Here is a 12,888-nt window from a genome sequence, read left to right on the forward strand (position 1 = left end):
ACCCTTGAGAAAGCCAGCTGTTTCTAGAACCAAAGTAATAAAATGTGGGCAAAATTCCTGGATGGGGGAAAAAAAACAGGGACAGCTGCTTCTTATATGAGCTGCCCTGGTAGCCTCCCTCAGATGTTCTCCACAGAATTCTCTAGGAGCCATGTGATGATTACCCTGGCAGATAAGAAACCTCCTGCCTTACTAAGCCAAAAGCCCACTTAGGTCAGACATTCATCCCACACCTTGAAGGATAAGAATGCACTGCTACCGACCCTGGACCTTCTCAGACTCTGTCCCTGGTCCCTATCACCATAATTACTAACGTTAATAGTCCCTTACATTTTGTACAGTATTTAACAGTTTTATACAGCACTTACTTGAAATGTGCCTTACACAGTTGGATAGGTAGAAGCTGTTATTCCTTGTTCACAGATGTGGGAACTAGAGGCCACAAATAAGTAACCAACAAGCCCAGGTATTCCTCAGAGCTCTTACGCCTCAATGTTACCTAAGAGATCTACATTTAAGCCATATTTCTTTAATAGAATTAAATTTCTGCTTAGAATCTCATCATTATCAGGCAACAGAGGTATTCTGCAAGGTCTCAAAAGCCATCTTGAAGCCTCTAAAATCTGTGAAGTGGGCAGTTATCTCCTCCAGCTCTGTATCAGGCAAAATCTCCTCAGAAGCCTGGGGAGCTCTGGCTTTCCATGTATCACCTGACTTCCTGTTGCATCACCCCGATATTCTACATGAGGCTCAGGCCTCACCCAAATCCTGACTTAAGATAGGCAGGATCAAGGCTGCCCAGCATTATGGGTCTAGCCCTGCCCCCTCCCAGTTGATAACACATACAATGTGGACAACTTGCCTACTCCACTGTTTCTGAGTTAGGCCTTCTGTGAAGCTCCAGATACTTCTGAAAAGACTACATCAGGAGCACAGTGACAGCCCACACATCAGTCAAGTCTGAAGATGACTCTTAGGAACTGCAAAGTGCCTTTAAAAGATAACCTAAGTCAGGGGTGCCTGGGTGGCTCAGTTGGTTGAGCATCTGATTCTTTCAGCTCTGGTCATGATCTCACAATTCCTGGGTTCCAGCCCTGCATCAGGCTCCATACTGACAGTGCAAAGTCTGCTTGCGACTCTCTCTCTTCTCTCTCTGCTCCTCCTCCACTTGCATGTGCTCGCTAGCATGCTCTCTCAAAATAAATAAACTTAAAAATTTTTTATTTTAAATAACTTAAGTCTTAAGAAACTAGAAAAAGAAGAGCAAACTACCCCTAAGAAAGCTAGTCAGGAAGTAATAAAGATTATAGGAAGAAATCAATGGAATAGAAAAACAATGCAACCAAAGTTGCTTCTTTGAAAAGATTAACAAAATTGGTAAACCTTTAACAAGACTGACCAAGAAAAGAGAAGATATAAATTGCCAAAACCAGGAATTTAAAAAGGGTTATCATGACTGATCTTACAGAAGTTAAAAGAATTATAAAGGAATCCTATGAACAACTTTAAACCAAGAAACTAGTCAATTTAGATGGAATGAAAACATTCCAAGAAAGGCACAAATTATCAAAAGTGACCCAAACAGAAACAGAAAATCTGAGTCGGCCCACAACAACAACAACAACAACAACAACACACACACACACACACACACATACACACATTAAATCAGTAATTAAAAATCTTCCAACAGAGGGGCGCCTGGGTGGCGCAGTCGGTTGAGCGGCCGACTTCGGCCAGGTCACGATCTCGCGGTCCGTGAGTTCGAGCCCCGTGTCGGGCTCTGGGCTGATGGCTCGGAGCCTGGAGCCTGTTTCCGATTCTGTGTCTCCCTCTCTCTCTGCCCCTCCCCTGTTCATGCTCTGTCTCTCTCTGTCCCAAAAATAAATAAACGTTGAAAAAAAAAAATTAAAAAAAAAAAAAAAAAAAATCTTCCAACAGAGAAAAGCCCAGGCCCACACTGGCCTCCCTGGCAAATTCTGTAACACACTCAAAAAGTAAATAATCCTTATGAATATAGACACAAAATCTTCAACAAAATAGCAATGTAAGGGGCACCTGGGTGGCTCAGTCAGTTAAGTGTCCAATCTCGGCTCAGATCATGATCTCATAGTTCATTAGTTCCAGCCCCCCCATGAGGCTCTACACTGACAGCGTGAAGCCTGCTTGGTAGTCCCATTCTCCCTCTCTCTCTCTCTCTCTCTCTCTATCCCTCCCCCACTTGCTCTCTCTCAAAATAAATAAACTTTAAAAAAAACACTGCAATCCAAATCCAACACCATCTAAATAGGATCATACACTCTGAGGATGGGGGTGGGGGGGAGAAAGAAAGACAAGACAGAAAGACAGAAAGAAAGACAGAAAGAAAGACAGAAAGAAAGACAGAAAGACAGAAAGACAGAAAGACAGAAAGAAAGAAAGAAAGAAAGAAAGAAAGAAAAGAAAAGAAAGAAAAGAAAAGAAAGAAAGAAGGATCATATACTCTGACCAAGTGGGATTTACTCTGGAATACAAGGTTAGTTTGATGGCCAAAAATCAATTGATGTAGTGTGCCATGTTAGTAGAATAAAGAACAAAAAAACACACAATCTATAAAATCCAACATCCATCCATGGTAAAAAACCTCTCAGTAAATTAGTAATGGAAGGAAGCTCACTTGGCCTGATAAACATCATCTATAGCTAATATATAGCATCAACAAAAAAACTTTATAGCTAATACTACACTTAACAGTGAAAGACTAAACAATTTCTCCCCTAAAATTGGGAACAAGGTAAGAGTGTCTGCTCTCACCAATTCTATTCAACATTGTGCTGGAGGTCTCAACTGGTGCAATCAGGTTTTTAATGAATGTCAGACTATATCTTTCCCCTACTCAAAACACTCCAATGGCTTCCTATTTCACTCAGAATAAAGCCCTGTATGATCTGGGTCCCTGTCTACCCTTATGACTTCTCCATACTCCACTCTCCCTCTTGGTCACTTCACCTCTAGCCACTTGGCTCCCTTTTGCTCCTCAAACGCAGTAAGCATGCTCCCTGTTTTAGGGTCTCTGAACTTGCTGTACTCTATGCCTGGAATGTTATTCCCCAAGATATTAAGCATAGCTCACTACTACAGTTCCTGTATATTTCTGCAGAGATTTTATTTTCTCAAGAGGCCTTTTTCTCAAGAGAGGCCTTTTTTTCATCATGAAGTCCCACTCCATTCCCTTACCCTGCTTTGTCTTCATACATATTCATTTGTTTATTTTCCTCCACTAGAATGTAAACTATAAGAGAGAAAACTATTTTCTTCACTGCTATATTTTAAAACTGTGCCTGCCACATGGTTGACACTCAATACTCACTGGATGAATGAATATCTTTAAAAATAAAGTTTTATAAAGGAGAGTGAATAAAAGGGGAGCAGGAAGAAATCACTGGCTCAAGAGGCTGAGAAAGACCAGGGTTTTAGGTCACAGGGAAAAGCCAATATAGGATAATAGAAAAAAATTTGGTTGTCTGGAGCTGGGTTCTTCTGGGTTCTAAGCTTAGCTCTTCCAATCACTGTCTGTCTCTAGGCCTCAGTAATTTCTAAAATGAGAATATCACCACCTACCTCCCAAGCTGCTATGAAAATGAAATCAACTTATGTAGAGGATTCAGTACAGCATCTGATAATATAGTAGACATTATAATTTAACATTTTCTGATACCCCTGGCCTTTAAGAGGACCTAGAACTACCTTAAAAATTACCTAGCTCCACTTCACTGAAGTACATAGATGTCTGTAGGACTGCTGCCCCTAAACTAAATGGCCTCCATACTCATTTTAACTTCTCTTTCTGATCATTCTTCTTTTATCCTTACCTTTCAGCTCTCTCCTCTAGCTGTTAATATAGCAGCTCTTCCCCCCTTTTTGATATGCCGCTTTGAATCTTACGGGAGTTTAGAAACCAGATTACTAAACCTGTTACAACAACACATAAAAATAGGAGTAAATTAGTGCTGTATAAGGGCTTAAGGATGACAATGCTTTGCTTCCTTGTTTTTTTAGTTGAAACCTGTTTTTAATAGAAACTTGAGTACATTAGATAAATAAGCTAGACACTTTATCACGTGGAATCATTCATAGTTTGAAACAATCAATAATGGAATTCTTCACAAGGCAGTTGGTGTAAGAGTAAGGTCCAAGCTTAGCACCAGGCCATGGGAAAACAAGAAGTTACAGAACTTAGGTTAACCAGACAAAAAGAGGTGCCATCAAGAGCCTGAAGATTCAGAATAGGACAGAAGGTTGGCTAATATGGATTCCAAAAGCACCAGGTTGGGGACAGACCTCTCTGTGCACCCTCCAGCAAACAGAACAGAGAACAAAATGTCCATTGTTACAGAATGTGAAGAGAGTGGCCTGTATCACTGACCACAGGCATGAGAGAGATGGTGGGGAAAACTGGATGAGCAAAGCCTCTGATAAGATTATGAGGCTCTAGCATAAGTTCATTTTTCACTAGTTGGAGGGTGAGAGGTGGGGATGGACAAAGATCTTAGGGCCAAAATAGGAATAGCCTTCCTCTTCTGACAAGACAGTAGGAAACAAGGCAACATCTAAGTGGAATTAGTCAGTGAGGGCAGACACATGCTGGGGATTGGCTCTTGAAAAGTGCTTTAATATCAGAGCCAGGATGTGTGAGCGCATTTAAACCTGCATTCTGTAGCCCCCATGCTGCAAATCATGCTGCCGATGCTGCCTGGCTTTGTCTGTGTGCCTTGGAATCCCTTCCTTTGTGGAAAGATTGAGTTTCAGGCAGAACCTGCACAAGAAGGAGAGGAAGAGAAGGGTATGGGAGAAGATTTACAGCACAAATCTCCAAAGGAAAACCTTCCCTTTTTCCTTTGGGGAGTGGGGTAGCAAACAGGTCAGGGACTGAGGTGCCAGAGATACTTATAGTGCTTTATTCTCACTTTCTCTCATTTCGGTCATGCTGCTTTACAATTTACAAAGCTTTCCAACTTGCATTTCTCATTTGATTCTCTACGACATCCTGCAGGGTTGGTGTACACACAAGAGACATGTGGGGGTGCAGGGAAGCAGTCCAATTTTACAAATACAGAAGTAGAGATTGTCCAAGGGCAGATGTTGAGAGAGAAGAGGAAAAAAACCAGGTTTCCCAACTCCAACCCAGCTCTCCAGGTCCCTATCTGTGCTGATCCCAGTGTTTACAATTATGTGTTATAGGTATTTTCTCCCCCTTATAATCATATGGCTGGCGCCTGGGCCTTTAACTGCATGAAGATTCTTTCCAACTTTTAGTCTCCTGGGCCCCTCACTAGAAACGCCATTGCCTCAGAAGGAACCCCAAACTCCTGCCTTCCCTGCTGGGCCCCTCAAATAACTGGATCTCCTTCCTGAATCCCTAAGGAGGTCTTTTTTTAACTTTATAAGAAAAATCAGGATTCCAGGGAGATTAACAGCCCAAGGAAAGTCTGCCAAGTCAAGGAGAACAATGGTGTTTACACTGACCAGGTTCTAACATCAGCTTTATGGATTCCCAAATGTGAACTCCAGGCAACTTATTTCAGCTATCAGAGCCTCAATTCCCTCATCCATAAATTTTGTCTAGATTAAATGAGACCCATAACACAACTGGTTCTTAATGTGTTGATTTCCCTTCCTGTCTCAGCATCTTTGGTTTTTCCTTTAAGTTTCCCCTGATTTCCCCTTCACACAGCCCCAACTCTTTCATTCCATCCTCACCACTTATAATCACATTTTCCAGGACTGATAAAACTAGTTTCTGAAGCTGACCTATGGGCTTGGTAGGCCAGTCAAGACTGAAATCAGGAAAGTTTCTAAGGGCTACAAGGTCATGTTAAGAGAGCTTATAGGAGAATGAGTTTAGCTGCCAGGTTCAGGATAACCCCCAACACAAAGCTGGCAGAAGCCAAAAAGAATTGAGCCTGCTTTGCGTTATTCATGGTAAATGATCCCAAACCATCTTATGGCAATTCCAAGAGAGCCAAGTTCAATTCTCCTCCCAGCACAGGAAACTGCCTATGCCAATATCTCAAACATGGAGTAGGAGAATAATCAACTGCCTATAAGTTACCTGTACTAAAGGTAAAAATAAGCCCCAAACTAGTTACCCTATATCTTGGCCCAAGCTTGCCCAGAGTTGCCAAAGACTCTCACTCACCAGCCTTCAATTTCCTCTTTTGGGTTACAGGGTCAGCACCAGCTGCCTTTGGGAATAGGGCTCACCTAAAAAAGAGAGAAGTCAGTCAGGGTCCTGCTCAGAATAGGGATGAACTTAGGTCAGTGCAGGCATTCCAAGATCCTGCTCTCACACGTCTTATATCTTTGCAAAAGATAGGTTGATGATACATTATTTTAGGTCATGCTAAGTGCTATAAGGAAAAATAAACCAGAGTAAGGGAGGAAAAAATGACAAGGAGTGAGAATAGTCAGGGAAACCTCCAAAGGGTGACCACCAGAAAGAGACCTGAATGGGGGCACCTGGGTGGCTCAGTATGTTAAGTGTCCGACTTCAGCTCAGGTCATGATCCCACAGTTTGTGAGTTTGAGCCCCACATCATGCTCTGTGCTGACAGCTCAGAGCCTGAAGCCTGCTTCGGATTCTGTGTGTCCCTCTCTCTCTGCCCCTCCCCCGCTCATGCTCTCTCAGAATTAAAAAAAAAAAAAAAAAAAAAAAAAAAGACCTGAATGAAGTGAGGGAGTAAGATCTGCAAAGGTCTGAGGGAAGACTGTTTCAGAGAGGAAGAATACCAAGTGCAAAGACCCTGCAGCAATAATAGGCAAGAATAAGCTTGTTATGCTTAAAGGAACAAGAAAGTCAATATAGCTAGAATGTAGTGAGGGAAAGAATGAGATATTAAGTATATATGGAGGAATTAATTATGATCCCTATTTTATATATGAGAAAACTGTGGTTCAGAGGTTAAATGACTTGCCCAAGGTCAAAGTAAATCAGTGGCAGAACTGGGAATGGAGGGGTGCCTGGCTGGTTCAGTCGGTAGAGCATGCAACTCTTGATCTCAGGGTTGTAAATTCAAGCCCTACATTGGGAGTATAGAGATTACATAAAAATAAAATCTTTAAAAATAAATAAATCAATGTGAGCACCTGGGTGGCTCAGTCAGTTAAGCACCCAACTCGTTGATTTCAGGTCAGGTCATGATCTCACGGTTCAGTTCATGAGATCAAGCCCCAAGTCAGTGCAGAGCCTTCTTGGGATTTTTCTCTTTCCCTCTCTTTCTGCCCCTCCCCAACTTATGCTCCCAATAAATAAATAAATAAATAGTAAATAAAAATAAATAAAATCTTAAAAAAAAAAAAAGAAAAAAAAGGAACTGGAAATGAATTCAGGTCATCTGGACAACTCTCTGCCTCCATCTTGGGCCAGGTTCCTCCAGGCTTAGATAACCTGGATCCCAGCTGGGACAAACTTTCAAGCACTCTACAACTGGCTTCAGGCCTCTACTCATCCCTTCCTCTGTTGGGTGGGAAGAAAGAGTATATTTACCTGGAATGTGGAACAGAGGGGATTCTAGGGTTGTGAAGAACAGTAGCACATGTCAAGCACTGTTGTAAAGATTAATACAAATAAAGGATTTTCAACAATCTCAGAAGATTGCTGTTATTTCCCCATTTTACTTCTGGGGAAACTGAGGCACGGAGAAGTAAATTTGCCCAAGTTACACAGCTAACAGAAGGGGCAGTGAGCTGAGGGGCAATGAGGTGGCTCAGTCGGTTAAGTGTCTGACTCTTGATTTCAGCTCAGGACATGATCTCACAGTATGTGGGCTTGAGCCCCACGTCAGGTTCCGCAATGACAGTACACAGCCTGCTTGGGACTCTCTCTGCCCCTCCTCCACTCATGCTCTCTTTCAAAATAAATAAATAAACTTTAAAAAAAGAAGAAGAAAAAAAGAAAGAAAGAAAGAAAGAAAGAAAGAAAGAAAGAAAGAAAGAAAGAAAAAAGAAAGAAAGAAAGAAGAGGAGGAGGAAGGTAGAGTTGAGACCTGAAGAAGGAAGGAAGGAAGGAAGGAAGGAAGGAAGGAAGGAAGGAAGGAAGAAAGAAGAGGAGGAGGAGGAGGAGGAGGAGGAAGGTAGAATTGAGACCTGAAGAAGAAAGAAAGAAAGAAAGAAAGAAAGAAAGAAAGAAAGAAAGAAAGAAAGAAAGAAGAGGAGGAGGAGGAAGAGGAGGAAGGTAGAGTTGAGACCTGAACTCAGGAAGTCCAACCTCTGGGGCTTGCCCTGCCCTCTTCACCACATTATACAAACTTCTCAAAAACAGAAGAAAAAGACAGGAAACATACACATACCCTAGTCCTAGCTGATATGGCTCAGAGCCCTCATTTACACCCAGCCTGAAATCCTCTCCATTTACTTGCAGTCCAGACTTCTTAATACCAGCTAAATGACTGTCCTTTAGCCAGGTGGTTCCAGACGTTTCTCTAAATCTCTAGCTACTGTGATCACAAAGCTATGATGACAACCACAACAACAGCCATTTAATAGCCACTAACATTTAATGCACACTTTGAAAGAGTAGGTACCAGGCTAAGCATCTTACATGCACTATCTTATTTCAGACAGGGAGAAACAGTTGCTCCAAGACATGAGTGGAGGGATCCCCCGGGGGTTCCAGGCCTGGAAACAAAGCAGGAAATACATGGAACCGAAGGATCTCTGTAGGCCCACATCAAAGGACAAAGGCAGAGGCACTAGGAGGTGGGCAGTAAGGGGAATAAACTATTAGCACCTCGAATTCAACATGTTGATAAACTGAACTCATCTCCTTGTTCCCAGCCTCTGCAGTTCAGCAAATGACATAACCATTCTCCCAAGTACTGAGACTCCAAATGTTAATGCTCTCCAACCTCTCCTTTCCTTATGCCCCATTCCCTCAATTGCCAAATCCTCATGGTTTTTTTGTTGTCATGCTAAGAGCTCTACATCTAAACTGTTCTTCTTTATTCCCTACTGTGTCAACCTCCTCTTGGTTCAGGATCTATCTCTTGCCTGCAATGCTGGAATATTTCTTAAAAATTATTGACATTACAAGGACTGTTACAGTAGTGTCTTCCCCAGTCTCTCTTTCACTAATCTCCTACCCCTCCGTGCTCTAACTACTGGGCCTACACTGCCAGACTAATGCTCCCAAGGCCACTTTCCTGCTCAAAAAAAGTTAAGAAAAAAAGAGGAAAAAATATCATAGCTACCAATCACCTAAGCTTTGCTCTCTAGGTATGCCTTCATCTAGTCATCATCTGTCTTACCTCTATTATGGGCTTTCCAGCTCTCATCCTTTTGTCCATGCTGTTATCTCACTTGAAATTTTGTACATATTCATATCCTTCTTAATCTTCAAGGCCTAGCAAATCTATGAAGTTATTCTGAACCCTTTCTCACCACTCTGTCATATTCTCAAATCATCTGTAACTGTGACTAGACCTCACTCTGGCCTCATCATCAGGTAAGGCCTCAAAACCAACTCTTCTGTTCCTTCTTCCTTGTAAAGATTCCTGCTGTTTCCAGAGAATGAAGACCTAGTCAGTTAAGATTTCTGTTCTCATTCCTGCTACTCTTACCTTACTCTGGATCTATCACCTAACAAAGGACCTGGGTTCTAATCTGAGCCTCAGATTTCTACAAAATGGAGATACAATCCCCATCCTGATTACAGGACAGGGATTTTGTGAGAATCAATGTGGTAACAGAAGGGGAGTGGGAGAAGAGTTAGGATGGGAGACTTTGGGCCAGGTCTTCAATAGCTCTTTTTTTCACTGCGAAACACTCGGAAGTTTATTTATAGAAGCCTTCTTAGCCAATCAGTCAAAAAACTACTTCCTGGGCCTGGTTGGTCATGATCACAGCTCTAAGTTAGGGTTATAGAAGACACAGGGATGGATGAGAACAGTTCTTATCCTCCTTGCATTCCAGGGTGGGACTCTGTGAACTTCCTGTAAAGGACGACTAATAATATTAGGTAGGATCCAACAGTTCAAAGAGTGCTCCATGTGTTATAAAAATGGAGAAAGAAACTAGGCTGACAGGAGATGGCCCTAGAAGTTTCAAAGGAGCAAGGACTTAAGCCAGGCATTGATGCAGAATGACAGAAAAACACATGCTACTACTATGCACCAGACACTGAGCTAGGTGTTGTGCAGTTAACCCTCATAATGTGAAGAGGTGATGGCAGGTCCATTTTATACCTAAGGTAAATGAACATGGGCAAGGCTAAGTGTGCCATTCAAGGTCAAACAGCTAGTAAGTAGCAGAGCTAGAATTTGAACCCAGGTCTGCTTTACTTTATTCCAAAGCCTGTATGTTTACTTACTTCATGGTCTGGAATACCAAAAAAACTCTAAAGCTCTTCCCACCTTAAAATTCAATGATTTGAATGAGGGAGTAGGGGAGGAGGTTTACTGTTGCTATGTCTTACCCATAAGACTATAATTTTATTGGCAGGTTTAGGGTCTTATTAACTGGAATAGCCCAAGTATCTGAAACAGAGCCTGGCAGGTTATACTTAGAAGACACTGTACATAAGCAAATAAATGAATAAGCACCTGTTCCATCAACCACTGTTCTGAGGTCCAGAAGTAATGTCCAAAATGTCAAGCTCCAAGTTATGACTTGTAGCCCCAGTATCTATATTACCACCTATCTACTAATCTGTTGTCTGAATGTACCCTTTCCCCATTCTTGTTTTCAGGAGTTAAAGGAGAGGTGAGGAAAGAAATGGGAAGCTGACTGGATAGGAGAAAAAGGAGGGAGAAGAAAGGGGTGAAAGGAGAGAAGGAAGAAGATAAAAAGGAAGGTAATGTCTCAGCCACAACTGAAATGTCCAAGGCCTAGACTTTGGGAAAGGTTTCTTTTTTGGTGCCAAAACCAAGGATTTTTTTTTTTAAAGGAGTAGTAGGAATTCCTCTTTATAAATTTCAAATTGCTTGTCCAAACCCCCTGACAAAATCTACCAGCAGGGGGGGTAAAATGAAATTCCTCAGGGCTCCTATCCTCAGTTTTTACCACTATCCTGCTCCAGCCCAACCCTCACCTGGCTTAAGCTAAAACCTGCAGAAGTCAGAAGACATACAGGTTCTGACATTCCTCTGCTCCTTCACAAGGGTCATTCCAGGCTAGTAAGCCCTGGGAATCCAACCTTCCTTATGGATGAGGAGACACTGCAGCCTCTGAATGCTTCCCCACAGCAAACTGTCATGAAAGCTTTGTTGAACCCTAAGGGGAAAGTGATTCTCCCTTTCTGCTGTGTTCCTCAAATATGTATGAAAGAACTAAGGTGAAGATGTGGATGATGGAGGCAGGGTCCCTTCAGAACTCATTTGATCTGGGTCCTAATAAAGCTTAACCTTCTTTAGGTCTGATCTGCAAATTATACACACCACCTCTCCTTACTATATTGTTAGTAGAGAAAGGCAGAAAACATAACAGCTAGTTCCAGCTCTACCTCTAATTCACTGTGTGACCTTGGACAAGTCATTTCACCTTCCTGGACCTTAGTTTCCATGTCTGTAAGAGGGAGACAGCATCTGCTCTTCTGAAGGATCTTCAGAGGGATCAGAAAGATTGGCAAGAACACTTTAACTGTAAATTTACTTGGTTTTATGTAAATGGTAAAGAAGGAATGAGGGGATGGTCTCTTAAGAAAGAAAAGAGGGCTGTACCACCCTTCAGTTGAAGGGATCTGCTCTGAGTGGAAAAATTAGGAAGAACTGGAGCAAACAGGGTCATTGTCTATACTTCCATCAAATGAGGCACCAACCAAGGCTAAGAAAACCTGGGGCACGTGGGTGGCTCAGTTGGTTAGGCATCTGACTTCAGCTCAGGTCATGATCTCACAGTTCAAGAGTTTGAGCCCCATGTCAGGCTCCGTGCTGACAACTCAGAGCCTGGAGCCTGCTTCAGATTCTGTGTCTCCCTCTCTCTCTCTGCCCCTCCCCCACTTGCACTATCTCTCAAAAATGAATAAACATTAAAAATATATATATTAAAAAAAAAAAAAGACTAAGAAAAGCTCATGGACCACATGCACGCAAATCCCCGTAAGTCCAAGTAGAGAGAAAATAAGAACCACTAGAAGTAACGTATTACTCAGGAAAAGTAAAAGTAGTAATGATCAATAATGATCAGTGGTGAAGAGCTCAGGCTCTAGAATCAGACACCTGGGTTTGAATCCTAGCTCTGTCTCTTACTAGCTTTGTGACCTTAGGCAAGGTCCTGACCTTCTGTGCCTCAGTTTCCTATATTTGTTAAAAATAGTTCCTGCTTCATAAATGTGGTATTAGGAGAAATAAGTGAGAGCTTGGGAAAGCCCACAGCTCAGAGCCTGGCAAAAGTGACTCAAGGATAGTTATTATTATTCCACTTAAGTACCACAAAAGGACAAATCAGAAGCAATAAAAAGACCCAGGAGAAAAAAATGCACATTTGCCATTACCTATTATGTATGTATCATGTCCTATGCCCAAAACCGTAATTATTTTCATTTATTTCCAATAACCTTTTGAGGTTAGTAGAATTATCCATCCCTATCTTAAAGGAGGAAACTGAGCCTCAGAGAAATAACTTGTCTAATACCACACAGCTAGAAAACAGAACTTACTGAAACCAAGGTCTGACTCCAAAGACTGTGTTCTTTCTACCATGTACCTTGCATTTTCTCCTGCTCAAAAATAAGGAGAACCCCCTCCCCGCCCCCATATAGGTACCAATAATACAGTTTTAGGAAATGGACCAAATTCTCCCATTTTATACTTGATGAAGCAACTGCTGGTTTCAGATGCCTGGGGAAATGATGGGCAGGGGTGGAATGCAAGTGTACCATCAAGTTCCAGACTTGTAGGACTTGGCTTACCAGGC

At 42.1% G+C, this 12,888-nt stretch overlaps 1 protein-coding gene across 7 annotated transcripts in view; it reads right to left on the reverse strand.

Moving 5' to 3' along the window:
- The window catches only part of RALY (RALY heterogeneous nuclear ribonucleoprotein), a 93,958-nt gene that overhangs the window by 48,859 nt on the left and 32,211 nt on the right, over positions 1-12,888 (reverse strand). For 6 of the 7 annotated variants that reach the window (XR_006960372.1, XR_006960371.1, XR_006960375.1 and 3 more), the window contains exon 2: positions 6,179-6,243. The exons of the other annotated variant lie outside the window; for it this stretch is intronic. The gene's annotated coding sequence lies outside the window, so the exon portion shown is untranslated. The remainder of the gene's footprint in view (positions 1-6,178; positions 6,244-12,888) is intronic. 7 annotated transcript variants of the gene reach the window in all.

This window comes from Lynx rufus, unplaced genomic scaffold, assembly GCF_022079265.1.
Source record: "Lynx rufus isolate CCGP_SWC_20201006 ecotype Redwood Valley unplaced genomic scaffold, mLynRuf1.p SCAF_8, whole genome shotgun sequence".
Taxonomy (NCBI): domain Eukaryota; kingdom Metazoa; phylum Chordata; class Mammalia; order Carnivora; family Felidae; genus Lynx; species Lynx rufus.